Raw genomic sequence first — 17,203 nt, 5'->3', positions numbered from 1 at the left:
ACAGTAGATAGGGCTTTAAAGATGGGAAGCTACAAGATAGGCTCAATCCCCAGGATTCTGCCATCAGTCTTAGATGATAGCTGTCTTTTGGACAAAGAACGTGGACCCAGAGCTTAAAGCACAGGCCCAGTTGGCTTCTGTCATTTCTGCCCTTCTGCATCCACACCCTTCTAGCCCGAGACCTCATTTTCTGTGGACTTAGCCTTACCCACTCTCTGCTTCAGGCAGGCCTGCCTTGCTGACTCACAGGAGAGCCTGTGACTACATAGAGAGTCATCAGACATGATGCAATCTGCAGTGGCCAGTGTTTGACTCAGTCATTAACCTTCAACCAGGCCAATGAGAAGCAACCAGAGCCAGTAGAAGGCTACCTGCTCTCTGAGAGGGTGGCTCTGCCTCTCAGAAGATCTCCTAAGCAGAACCAAGTGGAGGGAACAACAATGAAATAGATTCTAACTCAGAGCAAGAACAAGGTCCTGGTTTCATCTCCAGAATTAGCAAGAGTGAACGAGGATTGTAAGTCAGGGCTAGCCTGGTCTACAGAGTGAATTCCAGGTCATCTTGAGCTATGTAGCAAGACCTATGCCAAGAAAATAAAGCACCAATGAGCAAGGCAGATTGGATCCTGATGCCATGTTATAAGCCGCTGAGTTTAGCTTAGCCATTTTTTTCTGGACTCTAAGTCACATGGGGCCAATAAACTGCACTCACCACACCCTTTAAATGGTTTGAGGTGCTGCTTTCAGCCAAAAGATACCCTACTGAAATCCACAGAGTTTTATTCTATTTCACACAGAAGCCCTTGGCTTTTTTACACTTAGGCATCTGTTTTCTCTGTCACACATACTTAATGGGAATGAAGGGGGCATTTAATTGCGGCTGTAGTCTCTTACTGTGAAAGGCTGTAGGTTGAAGGGAGACATTAAAGGGAGTATTTGCTCTATTGTCTCTTGTTTCTCCTGAATCTTTGGATAATTTACTTCCCCCCCTCCCCCATAAAAGCTTTCTTTTTGAGTAAGGGCATGTGCATGCCACAGCACACGTGTGGCGGTCAGAGGACAACTTAGAGTTGTTGATTGTCCCATGTAGGCTCCTGGGATTGAACTCAGGTCGTCAAGCTTGGCACCAAGCCCCTTTACCCAATGAACCATCTTGTCAGTCTCCTTCTTCCCCTTTTATCTCTTTATCTTTTGTCTCTTTTTTATCTTACACATTTGAGACTTCTTTAAAAAGGAAGTAAACTCCTTTGAAACATGAACCCCTTGACCTCTATGTCCATAGTCTGATTTCAACAAGTTTAACCTCCAATGGCCTTCCCAACCCTCATATGTTACAGCCATGCACAGCATGATCTACTGGATACTCCTGAATGCTTACACAAGTGACCGTCATCTTATATTTTTGCTAGTTTGCTTGTTTGTTGAAACAGAGTCTTGCTTCATAGCCCAGATTGGCCTTGAACTCAAGATTCTTCAGCTTCAGTCTGGTGAGTGCTAGGACCAAAGTGTATATAGCACCACACCTGGCTCAACACACACATCCATACTATGCTCTCGGTTCCCAAAGGAACCGGCCACAAACCCACCTCCACAGATGGGCAGGGCTAGTTCATTAAAACGTCATTTCCTGACTCTAGAAGCTGAAAAACAAGCGCCAATATTCAGAGAGCTCTGATTCCATGTACCATGTGCCCCTTGTTTCTCTTCAGGCAAATACTTTGATGTCTACAACTCTGTCAAAGAAGGTGAGTACTTTTGCCCCAGGCTTGACCTCACATTAAAACCTCTTTGAAGGTTCTCCATGAAATCAAAACTACACACACACACACACACACACACACACACACACACACACAAATGTGTGTGATAATATATGTATATATAGCATACATACATAATATATGTATAATATACATTATATAGATATAATACTAGATGTGTTGGTTCATGGCTATAATCTCAGTAGTTGGGAGGCAGAAGCAGGAGACTACAAGTTCAAAGCCAGCCTGGGCTACAGAGGTCCAGGCTAGCTTGTGGTACCAAGTGAGACCCTGGCATCAAAGAAAAAAATTGAAATCAAAAACTACTGAGCACCTATGGCCTGTTGAGCACGGTAGAAAGTGCTGAGGCTGTCATTGTGGGCAAGAACGAGAAAAGTCCCAGTCTCTAAATAGCGCACATAGCACAGCGCGCACAGAAGGCAAGTGTGCCTCCAGGTGAGGGAAGCCTCGTCAGCTGCAACGCGTTCCGTTCTGGGGAACAAAGCTGGCACAGGGCTGGATGATGGGAGTCTCTTTAGACCAGTGGTTCTCAACCTGTGCGTCACAAACCCTTTGGGGTTCCACATCAGATAGTTACATTATGATTCATTGCAGTAGCAAAATTTCAGTTATGAAGTAGCAAGGAAATCATTTTAGGGTCGGGGGTCACCACAACGTGAGGAACTGTATTCAAGGGGTCACGGCAGTAGGAAGGTTGAGACCCACGGCCTTAGATGAAATGGCTATGGAAAACCTCTTCACAGAGCGCCTTGAAGAAGGACATTTGGACAAAGGACATTTGGATGGAGATCCAAATAGACGAAAAGCCGAGGCCCGCAGTTTCCTGGAGGAGCAGTGCTCTGTGCTCCGTGCTGTGGCGCGTTGGGAACAGTATTTTCAGGTGTGTTACTTTTGTTCATGCTGCATTTGGTTAACTGCGGAGCTGTGATTCTTTGCCCGTCTAAAACGCCTGATGGTCCTAACAGCCAATAGCGAGGCAGGAACAGGATAGGCGGGGCTAGGAGGGAGAGTATAAAAGGAGAAATGAGGCGGCACACAAGGAGTAAGAACAAGGAGAGGAGGACATCAGGGGCAGCCACCCAACTAACCCAGCAAGCTACGGAGAAAGAAGTAAAAAGGTATACAGAAATAGAGAAAGATGAAAGGCCAGTGGTAAAAGGAAGTCAGGATAATTTATGAAAAGCTGGAAAGAAATAAGCCAAAGCTAAAGGTAAGGTCAGGCATTCATAACGGAGTATAAGCCTCTATGCATGATCTATCTGGGAGCTGGGGTGGCGGGTCCCTCAAAAAGCCAAAAGAGTAAAAAGAGTCACACAACAGTGAAGTGTACTTAGGGATGATGTTAAGGGATATTTTGATCACTACGGAGACTGCGCAATAGTTTTATACCTTGAATCAGGGGTGGAGCCAGTGACTAGCTGGCCAGAATCAGCTACATAGAAGCCAGCAGTTTGGTTAGAGAAGACACAGGAGAGAAAGGACGGGAACTAGAGTTGGTTCTGGGACCAGGGAACCTAGTGTCTTGTGGTGTCTCTGGCCAAAAAGCAAGGTCAGCTCGTTGCTACGCAGTCTCTCTGAGCCAGCTGGTTTTCATCCCAGTCTTTGACTTCTGAGTCTTATTGATACATAGAGTGAGAGAGACTTAATTTAAACCTACATATGGTAGCAGACCAGAAGCCCACCAGGCCACAGTCTGAATGGCCAGTGGGTCGCTGACTGAAGGGCTGTAGGCAGCCGGCGATCACTGAAGTATCCGTAGATTCACAGGTAGCCACTAAGTCTATGGAAGAACATCAGGATGATTTCTCATTTATTCCACCAGCCTCCACTAGATGGATGCCCTCAACAGAGGGAAACAGAAGCTCCACTCAAAGTGAGGTGGGGTGTCCCAGAGAGACAGGACAATGCCGGGAATTTCTTTTCTTAAAGACACAAACAACCTACGGGGTTCCGTGGTCACCTGAACTGTTTCCCAAAGAGAAGGGATATTAGTAGTGTTTAAGCGGCAGAATCTGAAGCCAGTCTTATTCAATAGTGACCAGTGCCAATTTTCCCAGGTTAGATACATTTTCGGTGATTACAAGAGGTGCTCACATTAGGCCAGGCTGAGTGATGGGCAGGTGGGCGCTTTGCGCTGTTTGTGGCTTTTCAGCAAAGCTACACCTCTATCAAAAGACAACAAAAAGTTGGTCACTGGATGCTACTTACCTGGGGTTCAGTGTCAGAACCACCAAGGCCCAACTGGATGGAAAAGTTTGTACTGTTCTTAGAGTTTCCTGAGGATATATAGAGTTGATGTGATCCTCAAAACAGTCTTAGATTTCATGACAGTTAAGAAATTGGTCATTTCGACTTGTGTGAAGATTCAAAAGAGCGACCTGGGCCAAAGCAGCCTTTGAGAGTCCATCAGCCATCAGGACCCCAGGGTTGCTGTTGTTGTGAGATGAAGATGCTGCAAATGTAGGCAGACCCCAGAACATGTAGGCAGACCCTGGAACACGTAGGCAGACCCAGGAACACGTAGGCAGACCCCAGAACACGCAGACAGACCCTGGAACACGTAGGCAGACCCCGGAACACGTAGGCAGACCCCAGAACACGCAGACAGACCCCAGAACACGTAGGCAGACCCCGGAACTCGTAGGCAGACCCTGGAACACACAGGCAGACCCCGGAACACGCAGGCAGACCCCAGAACACGCAGCAGACCCCGGAACACACAGGCAGACCCCGGAACACGCAGGCAGACCCCAGAACACGCAGCAGACCCCGGAACACGTAGGCAGACCCCGGAACACACAGACAGACCCCGGAACACGTAGGCAGACCCCGGAACACACAGACAGACCCCGGAACACGTAGGCAGACCCCGGAACACGTAGGCAGAACCCAGAACACGTAGGCAGGATAGCCCGGGAATCAAGCACACGTGCAGCTAGGTTTCTGACAAAGGAACAGTAAGGTGCAAGGAAAGAGGCGGCCTCACGGGGAAAATGAATGCGAGCATTTAAGTTACACGATGCACAGATATTGATTTCATGTGTAATTTATAAAAACAGCATCTAAGAGGAAACATGAATATCCTTATGACATTGGTGGAGGCAATAATTTCTTCAACAGGATACAGAAAACCCAGACCATAAAGAAAAGAAGACCACATGGAGACACAGTGCTTTCTTCACGGATGATCCCATGCAGACAATATGGAAGAAAGGTGTATTTCATGTAGCTGACAAATATAACCAGAATACCCACTTACTCCTAAAGTTAAGATAGTTCAATAGCCAAACATATATATTTCCATGCTTAGGCAAGCGTTCTACCTAAGCTATATTCTGAGCTATATTCCAGCCCCCACAAGATACTTGCCACACGCAAAGCAGAATGGATGATGATCTTACCCTCTAGATGAGGTCAAGAGGCCAAACACAAAAGAATATATATTGTATCATCCATTCATATAAAGTCCAGGCATGCGCAAAGCCATTTTTGTGGCCATAGTGATTACCTTTAACAAGGAGGTGGTTAAGAGGGTCAAGCAGGAGCTTCTGGGTGCCTGTTTAACATTGTAGTTCTTGATCTGGGTGTGGTATATAGGAATGTAATAATTCATGATTTGCACATGTACACATACACTGTTCTCTCTCTCTCTCATCCAGAAAAGTTTATATGCTGGGAATGTGTATGTCAGTAACTTCAGTACTCAAGATGCAGAGGCAGGAAGGTTGTGTAAATTTGGGGCCAGCCAGGGCTGAACAGCAAGAACCTGGAGCCTGGGGATGGAGGGAGGAATGGAGGAAGGAGGGAAGAGAGGGATTTAGATTTACTAAAACACTGCGTGCTTTAGATAAACAGAAGAGTCTAGATTAGGAGTCGCCATTTGTGTTATCGCCGACTGACTCACAATCATTCCAAAACTTAGCAGCCGAGAAAACAAACACTTATTACCTCACAGTTTCTGTGGGCCAGGAATTTGGGAGAAGACTAGGGTGTAGCTGCACTCGGGGTCTCTCTTGAGGTTGCAGCTAAGCCATGGGCCAGGGCTACAGTCATCTGAAAGCTCGCTGTACTGGAAGGTCCACACCCATGGGCCTGTGTTGTTGGCAGGCTCGGACTCCGGGCTAGCTGAGGGCAGAGCCCTGGCTCTTTCTTCACCGTGAGGTGGTCCCCATAGACTGTGGAGGATTCTCACAACAGTGCTGCTAGTCTCCCTGAGAAGAGAGCAGAAGGGACCAGAGAACCCCGGATGAAAGCCGCGGTATTTCTTTTTTTTTTTTTAAATATTTATTTATTTATTTATTATGTTCTGTCTGTGTGTATGCCTGCAGACCAGAAGAGGGCACCAGACCCCATTACAGATGGTTGTGAGCCACCATGTGGTTGCTGGGAACTGAACTCAGGACCTTTGGAAGAACAGGCAATGCTCTTAACCTCTGAGCCATCTCTCCAGCCCCCCGCGGTATTTCTTAAGGCCAGCTATGAAAGCGAACGCGCGTTAGCCCGATGCTGGCTCTCTGCTGTGGGACCGCAGTGAAAGAATACCAGCGGACAGCGAGGGGAGCCATCTTGTTGACTGGCTCTCAGAGAAAAGTTACTCCTCCCCACCCTCCCTTTCTCTCTCTCTCTCTCTGTGCAGGGGCATGGTCTCGGGAGTGGCTCAGCTGATGGGGTCTGGGGTTCACCATGTGGCTTCTTATGCTTAGTGGACCAGGTGGGGCTGGGCTTGCTGCCTCACCTCTGCCAGTCACGATTTCTATCACAAACGTTCTAAAGGCTACAAGCCAGGAACCAGGCCTTCCAACACCCAGGCCTACGGTAGGACATTTTTAATACAAACCATAATACTTGCACGCCCATTCTTTTGCTCTGAAATTACTAGGTTATCTTTAGAATTTCGTAGAGTCTCAAACTTTTGGTCTCTCTTGTTATAATTCTTAACAGTCTTAACAATCTCCAACTGCTTCTCTGCTAATGACTCTTAGGCAGGACTTGCTGGTGGGGTGATGAGACATCTGGGAAGAAGGGCAAATTCTCCCATAGGATATCTGTGCTGTGATGATGCTCTTTCTGACCTACAATTTCGGAAATTCCAGCCATCCTCTCTGTAGCTAGTACCTTCTCATAACTCGGTCACCTGAAATGCCACCAAGAGAAACCTCAGGTGCTATTATTAAAAGAAGTTTTTCTGTTCATAGGCACACTATCTGGACAGTATTAAAGTGGTTTCTACACTTTTCTGTTCATTACACTCTCCCGGGAAGCAGTTAAAAGCACAAATTCCCTAAGCCAGATATGTCTTGGCGCTCAGCGAAAGAAGCAGACAGATAGGCAGAGATTTGGGTGTTTGAGGCCAGTTTGGTCTATAAAAAAAATTCCAGGCAGTCCAGCAGTTGGGTCATAGTGGGATCCTATCTCAAAACAAAAATAAAAACAATCAGCCAAGCAAACAGAAAATACAAAACCAAACCTGATTTCCAGGTTTGGCAGATGGCTTAGTGGTTGAGCGTTCACACAGCCCTTGTTCAGGATTAGAGTTGTGTTTCTGGCACTTGTGTCTGGTGGCCTGTGGCTCTAGTTCTAGGGGACATGAGACCCCTTGGACACCGCACTCGTGCACAGTTGAACCCTTCTTGGCAACCTAAACATGAAATTAAAAACTGAAACTTTTTTTTCTTTTTGAATACTAATTTCCGTGTTGGTGTCTGGAAACCACGGCCACACAGTTTTAGAATGTGACTTTCAGCGCCTTCCTAGGGATTGAGTTTCCATGCAGGAAAAGCTGTCCACAAGGGCCCATTTCCTTTCCTCTACTGTCTGACAGTGTGCTGAGTGAGACAGGCTCCTCCACCCTACAGACGCCTCCACCTTCCCATGCCTGCTCTTTGGTTCCCACCACTTCAGCCTTGAAGGTGGAGTGGCCTGTCAGCACTACAGTGGTGGGAGCAGCAGACCTGGCTTTATCTCTTGGGCTTCAGACACCTCTAAGAGGGGTCCAGTGACGCGTGCTTAAGAGGACACATGGCCGTCTCTTGACATGGTCAGGAGCTCTCCCCACCCTCATGGTCAAAGAAAGGACATAATGCTTTGCAGAGTTGCCACTTGAGGGTTCGGAGATGACCCTGGACTGCATGAGCCTGCAGACTTCTCGCCTACGGGAAAATATTCAAGGCATGTGAAAGCTCTTAAAAGCAAAATTTAAAAACAAGTATTTGTTTTTCATACACTCACGGGGCAAATATGTAGGGGGGCATCTCTGCTTCCACTTTCTCATCCACTCTAGCCACAGTGACTCCTGCTGTTCTTACAACAGGCACCCTCCTGCCCTAAGGAATCTGTACCTAGCAGCTCTCTCTGCCTAGAACATTCTCACCTAGGCATTTGCTTGGCTAATTTCCTCACCTCCTTCATGACTATTTAAATCTCCTCTTCTCAATGGGGCTAAGCCTCCCTGAGCTATTTAACCAATGTATTAGCGTTCTCTAGGGGAACAGAAAGGATACAATGAACATTGCATAATTGCATATAACATTTTGTATTTCACAAGGGGAGGAACTTATTAGATGACTCGGTTGATATTTACTTTAGACAGAGTCCTGAAAAGTAGCCAATACTGAGCAGAGACAGACTTAGAGGCCAAGGTAGGTTTTCAAGGCAGCTGTATTTACCTTGAGACCAGGATGTTAGGTGATCTATCTCAGCTAAAAGAAGCAGAGAAGGTGGGAGAATGGCACAGTATATATTGTTTCAAGGTAATTCCACCAGAGAACACACAGACACTCTTAAAGCTGAATAGATGATCTATTGATGGCCATCAGCATCGTGGGGAACTTGCCCAAATCATGTAGCCCTAAGCTTCACTGTATTTTGTCTTTTATGCACAAAAATCACATCCTAGTTGGCACACTTTGATTAGCAGGAGCAGTTAGTGAGAAGCGAAACTAGAGGTGCCAAAAAGCAAGGTTAGTACATTTATGACCTTTTCTGAATCCTGGAACTTTGAATCCAGGATCTGGGTCTTTGATGGATTCAGTCTTTGTTCCTGTTTTGCAGGTGTTGGGATTCTAAGGCCAGAATGGTGACTCCAGCATGGTTTCAACTTTAATGTCTGGGGTCTATGACAATATTTCTTAGTTTCCAGGAGCCTCATGTGCTTGTGCTGGTTTTTGTCTACTTGACACAACCCTAGACATACTTGGGAAGAGGGAACTTCAGTTGAGGAATTGCCTCCATCAGATTGGCCTGTGGGCATGTCTGTGGGGCCATTTTGTTGACTGACAATTGATGGAGGAGGGTCTGGCACACTGTGGGTAATGCCATTCCTGGGAAGGTGGATCCAGACTCTGGACAAAAGGTAGTTGAGCAAGCCAGGGGAGTGAGAGAGTGAGCCAGGAGGCAGCGTTCCTCAGTGCTCTCTGCTTCAGCTCCTGCCTTCAGGTTTCATTTTGGGTCACAGCCTTGGCATTCCTCAGCTGGCCTCTAAGCAGTAAGATGGAATTAACCCTTTCGTTTCCGACTTGCATTTTGGCCATACCATTTATCACAGCAACAGAAACTGAACTACAATGGTGTGGGAGGTCCATCTTTCTGTGTGTTGCTTCTCTTGATTAATGAATAAAGAAACTGACTTGGCCTGTTGATAGGGCAGAACTTAGGTAGGTGAGGAGACGGAACTGAATGCTGGGAGAAAGAAGGGTGAAGCTAGAGAGACGCCATGGATCCTCTGCTGAGACAGACACTGGTTAGAATCTTTGCCGGTAAGCCATTGCCACGTGGTAATAAACAAATTAATAGGAATGGGTTAAATTAATATAAGAGTTAGCCAATAAAAAGCTAGAGCTAATGGACTAAGAAGTGTTTTAATTAATATAGTTTCTGTGTGGTTATTTCAGTTCTGGGGTGGCCGGGACAAACAAAGGGCCGCCCTCTGCAACACTAAGATGCCTTCCTTGTAAGCACAGAGGATGCTTAGGGTCTCACCTGGAGTGGCCTCTCTGTTCCTCCATCCTTAAGATGGGAGTGTCAGCCTCAGAACTTGTGTATTGCTACAGATGTGTCATCGTTGGTGAACAGCATCCTTTATCCTCTGAGCACCTCCTTCATCCGATGCAAACTAAGTTTCCCACCCCAGGGGTCAGTTCACCAAGAAGGTTTAAATAAATAAAAGGTTTAAATGTTACCAAGAATCTAAGAGACATGTGGTTGCCTCAGATGCAAAGCCACATAGAGACTGAAGGGAAGGGACTTTGTACTGAGGGAAAATGTGCCTTTGAGGAGATAAGTAATTTTAGAGCATGTAAAAATGTAAAGTACTTTTCACAAGGCAGGGAAAGAATTTCTGTGGGGATTAGAAGGTCAAAGTCATAACTTTGAGTCCTCTGCTAGAGATCACCTGGCTGCGGTAGGTAGTTTCTCCCTTTTCATTTATCAGAAGAAAATATATGGACTTGGATAATGAACCAGGGGCGATACTGTAAATAAAATATTTCAAATCTTACAAGGAGTAACAGACCTTAAAATCTCACTTGTTAATCTACCTTTGAAATCCCTCACTCTGTCTGTGTCTCCTCCCCCTGTACCCGCAGTCAGACCTCTAGGCATGAAAGTAGGGGAAGAAGTATACTCTCTTTACTTGAACCCTGAGTTCCCAGCTTCCCAGTTTCCACAGCAGCTACCTGAGAGCCACATATGGGCATCCTCATCAGAGGACACAGTGGCATATCCATTATCAAGGCCCCTGTGGAGTCTGAGTTCTTGTTTCTTTGTTCCATTTTTTTTCCCGTTTTTGCTGAGTTAGCTAGGTTTCAGAGGGGAATGACATAACTTCTCAGAGTGGGTTGTGACAGTTGTGGTTGTTTCAAAAGAAGTAGTCACTGTATGCCATAAATATTTAGGGAAGGCCGTAAACCATTTTTTTGTGTGCATATTCTCAAATTTTCTATAAAGGATATATCTTCGTGCCAACGTTTGACAACTTGTATTTTTTTTCCTCTGAATGTTTTGAAGTCTTACTTAGGTTGATATGTAGCACCCTCCCTTCATTCATTCAGCCCCACAGAACATCAGCAAGGTGAGGCACGCTCTACACCAGGGGTGCTGTTGAAGTACTGGTGCTGGTTTGACAGATCTGAAGTTCTCAAATGATGCTAACCCTACTGATTGGAAGCGTCACCCCGGCCCCTGGCATTCATCCTTGGGGTGCCAATGGAGCATCAATGAAGCAGAAAGCTCCATCTCAAGTCCCTCCCCCTGGGAGTTGCCTTGGTCCAGACTCCACCTCCGAAAAAGCTGCCAAGCACTGACCCCTCCCCAGGGAGGGTCAGGACCACTCCCACAGGCTATTTAGGATGCTACCAAGAAAAAGAACTCATGATCTTCAGGTTTTACATGGACCCCCCCCCCAATTATGCTCCCAGCCACCCAGAAGTGCTGCATTTATTAAACGTGGGCATCATTGATTTGGTCTAATTTGGTCTGGTTGGAATTATTTGCCTCAATGGAGAGGCTCAGAACTATCCTAACATTATGGAGGTTTCCCACCAAGGGGGTCTGTTTTTCCCCCAGGCTCAGTGTCTGCAGGCTGGAAAATGCCATGCACACTCTCCGCCAGGCTAAGATCAGCTTCAACTCAGTGAGTTCCCCTTTTAAAGTACATGGCCAGTAGGGCCACCTAACTACGCCAGGATTTTAAGTTGGTCAGCTGACACAGCTTTCTAAAAGGGTTTTATGTGCCTGACTGTTAGAATGATGTGGCCACAGTATGTCTGTGTAAGCATGTGGATTTATGTTTCTGTGTGCATGTGTACTCATTTTAAGATAACTGCAAATTAAAACAGCTCTGGACAAATACAAACACAGAGTTAATGTTCATACCTTTTGATCTAAAGCAATAGCCTTTTGCTATAAAATCTGTTCCCGTTGTCTTACAGATACCTACAGGTTCCTGGAAAAAGTTCTCCTGCTGTATCAAAAATCAGATCTAAAAAAATAACAGTCTCCAGAGCCTATTTTAACCCCAGCCAGTTTCAAGCATATTTTATAGGTCATTCCTGCTGCCTGGGTCAAGGCCAACTCACAAAACGCTCTCCAGACAACACCAAAACCTGCACCAGCTCCTGGGACGTCACCCTTGGTACCAGCTCTCCTGGATTAAGAACACCTACCAACTAAAATCTGGTTTTATATGCTATTGTGTCCCAATTATACACCCAAGCCTCACCTGTATTTCTTAAGAAATATTCCTAATACCTGCTGCCCTATTCTTTTTGCCGGTTAATGATTTCTCATGGCTAGCCCCATTCATAGGACCAATAATAACAATTTTTTCTCCTAGCCACCTGCATTCTCATTTCCCTCAAAAGGCAGTTGCTTGAGGACTCCAGGATGACAGTAAACTGGATGCTGCTCCAGCCATACCTCTCACTTAGCATGAGCCCACCAACCTCCAGCTCTCCCCTCCCTCACATCATCCCATGCCTGCAGGAAATAGCCAGACTTGATCCAATACCCCTATATCCAAGGAGTCTAGTGATGTAGGATTCTCCTCTGTATGCTGTGAATACCATTGGTTAATAAAAGAACTGGCTTGCCCTGATAGAGTAGAACAAAGCTAGGTGGGGAAAACTAAACTGAATGCTGGAGAGAGAAGGGCAGAGTCAGGGAGAAGCCATGTAGCCACACCGGAGACAGACACTGAAACTTTACACGGTAAACCACAGTCATGTGGTGATGCATAGATTAATAGAAATGGGTTAAATTAATATGTAAGAGTTATCCAATAAGAAGCTAGAGCTAATGGGTCACCAAGCAGTGATTTAGTTAATACAGTTTCTCTGTGATTATTCCCAGGTTAGGCAGCCAGGAACCAACAAGCAGCCTTCGTCACAACAGTCTGGGATGTTTGATTGAATGTGAGACCCCAGTCCTCTGACACTCCTATATCCAAGGAGTCTGGGATGATTGGAAGCATCACCCCAGCCCCTGGCATTCATCCTTGGGGTGCCAATGGAGCACCAATAGAGCAGAAAGCTCCATCTCAAGCCCCCTCCCCCTGGGAGTTGCCTTGGTCCAGACTCCACCTCCGGAAAAGCTGCCAAGTGCAGACCTCTCCCCAGGGAGGGTCAGGACCATTCCCATGGTTATTTAGGTCGCCTTCAAGAAAAAGAACATGTAGTTTTGCACGATCCCCCTCCCCTTCGCCATATTCCTGGCCACCCAGGAGTGCTGCATTTATTAAATGTGGGCATCATTGGTTTGGTCAAATTTGGTCTGATTGGAATTATTTGCGTCAGTGGAGAGGCTCGTCTTAAGAAATATTCCTAATACCTGCTGTCCTGAAACCATTGAGGAGAAAAGTTGTACAGTATAGCAGCCTTTGAATCCATGAGGTATGATTTATTGATCTATGGCCCTGTTGATGGGCTTGAAGATTGAGTGTAGGTGTGCTTTTCCTAGCACCTAACATAAATGGCATGGCAAAGCCTTACCTGTGTGGCACACTCATGCAAAAAGTTCTCTAGGACATCTGAGAAGGCAATCATTGGCTCGTAGTGTCATTGTTGGTGAAAGCTGTACCTCAGTGTTGCTGGTGGGGGCCCGAGCAGCTGCTGGCATCTCCACTGACGTTGCAGAAAAGTTTCAGGAGGAATTAGTATGAAGCAGAGATGAGGTTTCTGTAGAGAGTGACTTTGCTGGGATTTGGGATACCTAGTTTTCTGGGCCAAATGTAACAAAGAGAAGTACAGGGATGTTTCTGTATTTGTGTGGGGTTTTCCTGGATGTGGGATGCATCCGAGGCAGGATGGATACAGGCAATTTTGCAAAGCTAATGATGTGAAGGGGCAAAGATAGTTGGTGGTCATCTTGACGGGCCATGAGGGTCCTAGCAATTTGTAGTGTCTTTGCTCTGATACAGCTCTAGCCACTTTCCCTCCATCTGTCTCAACAGGACACATGGAATGGTCAGTGGGAATTACCACTGTGGAGAACGGGTTACCAGCACTTGGTAAAACTGAACAGCTAACAGTAGTTTAGAATTGCTTTCTCTTTTTTTTTTTCAAAGTTTATTAAAATACAAAAATCTCCATTTCCGCCCCTCCTCCCAACACCCTCCCACTCCCTCCACTCCCTCCTCTCCTCCCTCTCCATCCCCAATAACAGTCAGGGTCTCCCGCCCTCTGGGTAGTTCAAGCTCCTCCCCCCTCCCTCCAGGTCCAGGAAGGTGAGCATCCAAACAGACTGGATCCCAAAAATTCAGTATATGCAGAGGAAACAAGTCCCAGTGTCATTGTCAATGGCTTTTCAGGAAGACTCCAGGCCAGCCACATTCAGAGAATCCCGCCTCATTCAGAGAATCTGGCTGGATCACATGCTCGCTCAGTCCCAGACAACTGGCCTTGGTGAACTCTCATTAGATCAGTCCCCTTGTATCAGTGGGTGATCGCACCCCTCGCGGGAGTGATTTCCTTTTTCATGTTCTTCCTCCTTCTGCTCCTCGTTTGGACCTTTGGGGACTCAGTCCAGTGCTCCAATGTGGGTCTCCGTCTGTATCGCCATCCATCGTCGAATGAAGGTTCTCTCTGATCTTGCCTTCCTTGCTCACGTTTTCTTTCCTTCTGCTTCTCGTTTGGACCTAGGGAGTTAAGTCCAGTGTTCCAATGTGGATCTCCGTCTCCAACTCCATCCATCGCCAGATGAAGGATCTATGGTGATAAGCAAAATATTCATCAGTATGGTTATGGGCCAAGGCCAGTTCAGGCACCCTCTCCTCTGTCCAGAGAACAATCTGAGGACCTCTCCTTGGACCTGGGATCCATTTATAATCAAGTCTCTAGTAAACCCTAAACTGACTCCCTTAGTTGAGATATATTCTTCCCTGATCCCATATCTATCCTTCTGCCCTCCCCCCTCCCAGTCCCCCAAGCATTCCCCATTCCTCCCCTGCTCCCTTCTCCCTAACCCTCTCCCCTTCCAGCACCCCCCCCCCCCAAGCACCCGAGGTTACCTGGGACTCTTGTCTATTTCCAAACTCCAGGAGGAAAACTACCTGAATTTTCTTCAGGTTCACCCTCCTATCCAGCTTCTCTAGGATCACGAATAATAGGCTCAAAGATCTTACTACGAAAGTTTATATGCCACAAAGTTGGAAAATGTAAAAGAAATGGACATTTTTTTAGATAAGTACCATATACCAAAGTTGAACCAAGATCAGGTGAACAAGCTAAATAGACCTGTTAGTCGCGAAGAATTAGAAGCTGTTATCAAAAATCTCCCTACCAAAAAAAGCCCAGGACCAGATGGTTTCAATGCAGAATTCTACCAGAACTTCCAGGAAGAGCTAATACCTATACTCCTTAACATATTCCACAATATAGAAACAGAAGAGTCATTGCCAAACTCCTTTTATGAAGCTACAGTTACCCTAATACCAAAACCACACAAAGACACAACCAAGAAAGAGAATTACAGGCCAATCTCACTCATGAACATCGACGCGAAAATTCTCAATAAAATACTGGCAAACCAAATCCAAGAACACATTGGAAAAATTATCCATTATGATCAAGTCGGCTTCATCCCAGAGATGCAGGGCTGGTTCAACATACGCAAATCTATCAATGTAATCCATCATATAAATAAACTGAAAGAAAAAAACCATATGATCATCTCACTAGATGCTGAAAAAGCATTTGACAAAATTCAACACCCATTTATGATAAAGGTGTTGGAGAGACTGGGGATACAAGGATCATACCTAAATATAATAAAAGCAATATACAGCAAGCCGACAGCTAACATCAAACTGAATGGAGAGAAACTCAAAGCCTTTCCACTAAAATCAGGAACACGACAAGGCTGTCCACTCTCTCCATACCTCTTCAATCTAGTGCTTGAAGTTCTAGCAATAGCAATAAGACAACATAAGGAGATCAAGGGGATTCGTATTGGAAAGGATGAAGTTAAACTTTCGTTATTTGCTGACAATATGATAGTATACATAAGTGATCCCAAAAACTCTACCAAAGAACTCCTACAGCTGATAAACACCTTTAGTAACGTGGCAGGATACAAGATCAACTCCAAAAAATCAGTGGCCCTCCTATACACAAAGGATAAAGAAGCAGAGAGGGAAATCAGAGAAACATCACCTTTCATGATAGCCACAAATAGCATAAAATATCTTGGGGTAACTCTAACCAAGGAAGTGAAAGACCTATTTGACAAGAACTTTAAGTCTTTGAAGAAAAAAATTGAGGAGGATACCAGAAAATGGAAAGACCTCCCCTGCTCTTGGATTGGGAGGATCAACATAGTAAAAATGGCAATTCTGCCAAAAGCAATCTATAGATTCAATGCAATCCCCATCAAAATCCCATCAAACTTCTTCACAGACCTTGAGAGAACAATAATCAAGTTTATATGGCAAAACAAAAAAACCCAGGGTAGCCAAAACAATCTTATACAATAAAAGAACTTCTGGAGGCATTACCATCCCTGACTTCAAACTCTATTACAGAGCTACAGTATTGAAAACAGCTTGGTATTGGCATAAGAACAGAGAAGTTGACCTATGGAATCTAATAGAAGACCCAGATATTAACCCTCAAACCTATGAACACCTAATTTTCGACAAGGGAGCTAAAGGTATACAATGGAAGAAGGAAAGCATCTTTAACAAATGGTGCTGGCATAACTGGATGTCAACCTGTAGAAGAATGAAAGTAGATCCATATCTATCACCATGCACAAAACTCAAGTCCAAATGGATTAAAGACATCAACATTAATCTGTCCACTTTGAACCTGATAGAAGAGAAAGTGGGAAGTAGTCTACAAGATATAGGCACAGGAGGCCACTTCCTAAGTAGGACCCTAGTAGCACAGACAATAAGAGAAACAATGAATAAATGGGACCTGCTGAAACTGAGAAGCTTCTGTAAAGCAAAGAACACCATCATTAAGACAAAAAGGCTACCTTCTGACTGGGAGAAGATCTTCACCAACTCCTCATTAGAATTGCTTTCTCTTATATTGACTGCACATGAATTGGGTTTTTTAAATTGGGGGTGTGACCTTTGATAGATTTATTAGATATTTGATGCCTTTATGGTCTTTAAGAAAATCTTATATGGTGGCTACTGATCTCTGTGCATACCTCGAATATACAATTTTGTATTTTTTTAAGTGTGTGTAGACAGAAGTTGACTGGGGATCTTCATCTGTTGCTCTCCATCTGTCTTAGTTAAGATTTTTATTGCTGTGAAGACCATGATCACAGCAACTCTTTTTTTTAATAGATTTGAGTGAGCTCTACATTTTTCTCTACTCCCCTCCCTGCCTCTCCCCTCCCCTTCAACCCTCTCCCATGGTCCCCATGCTCCCGATTTACTCAGGAGATCTTGTCTTTTACTACTTCACATGTAGATTT

The sequence above is a fragment of the Myodes glareolus genome, chromosome 8 (genome assembly GCF_982192425.1).
Source record: "Myodes glareolus chromosome 8, mMyoGla1.1, whole genome shotgun sequence".
In the NCBI taxonomy this organism is placed as follows: Eukaryota; Metazoa; Chordata; class Mammalia; order Rodentia; family Cricetidae; genus Myodes; species Myodes glareolus.
This window is presented reverse-complemented; position numbering follows the sequence as displayed.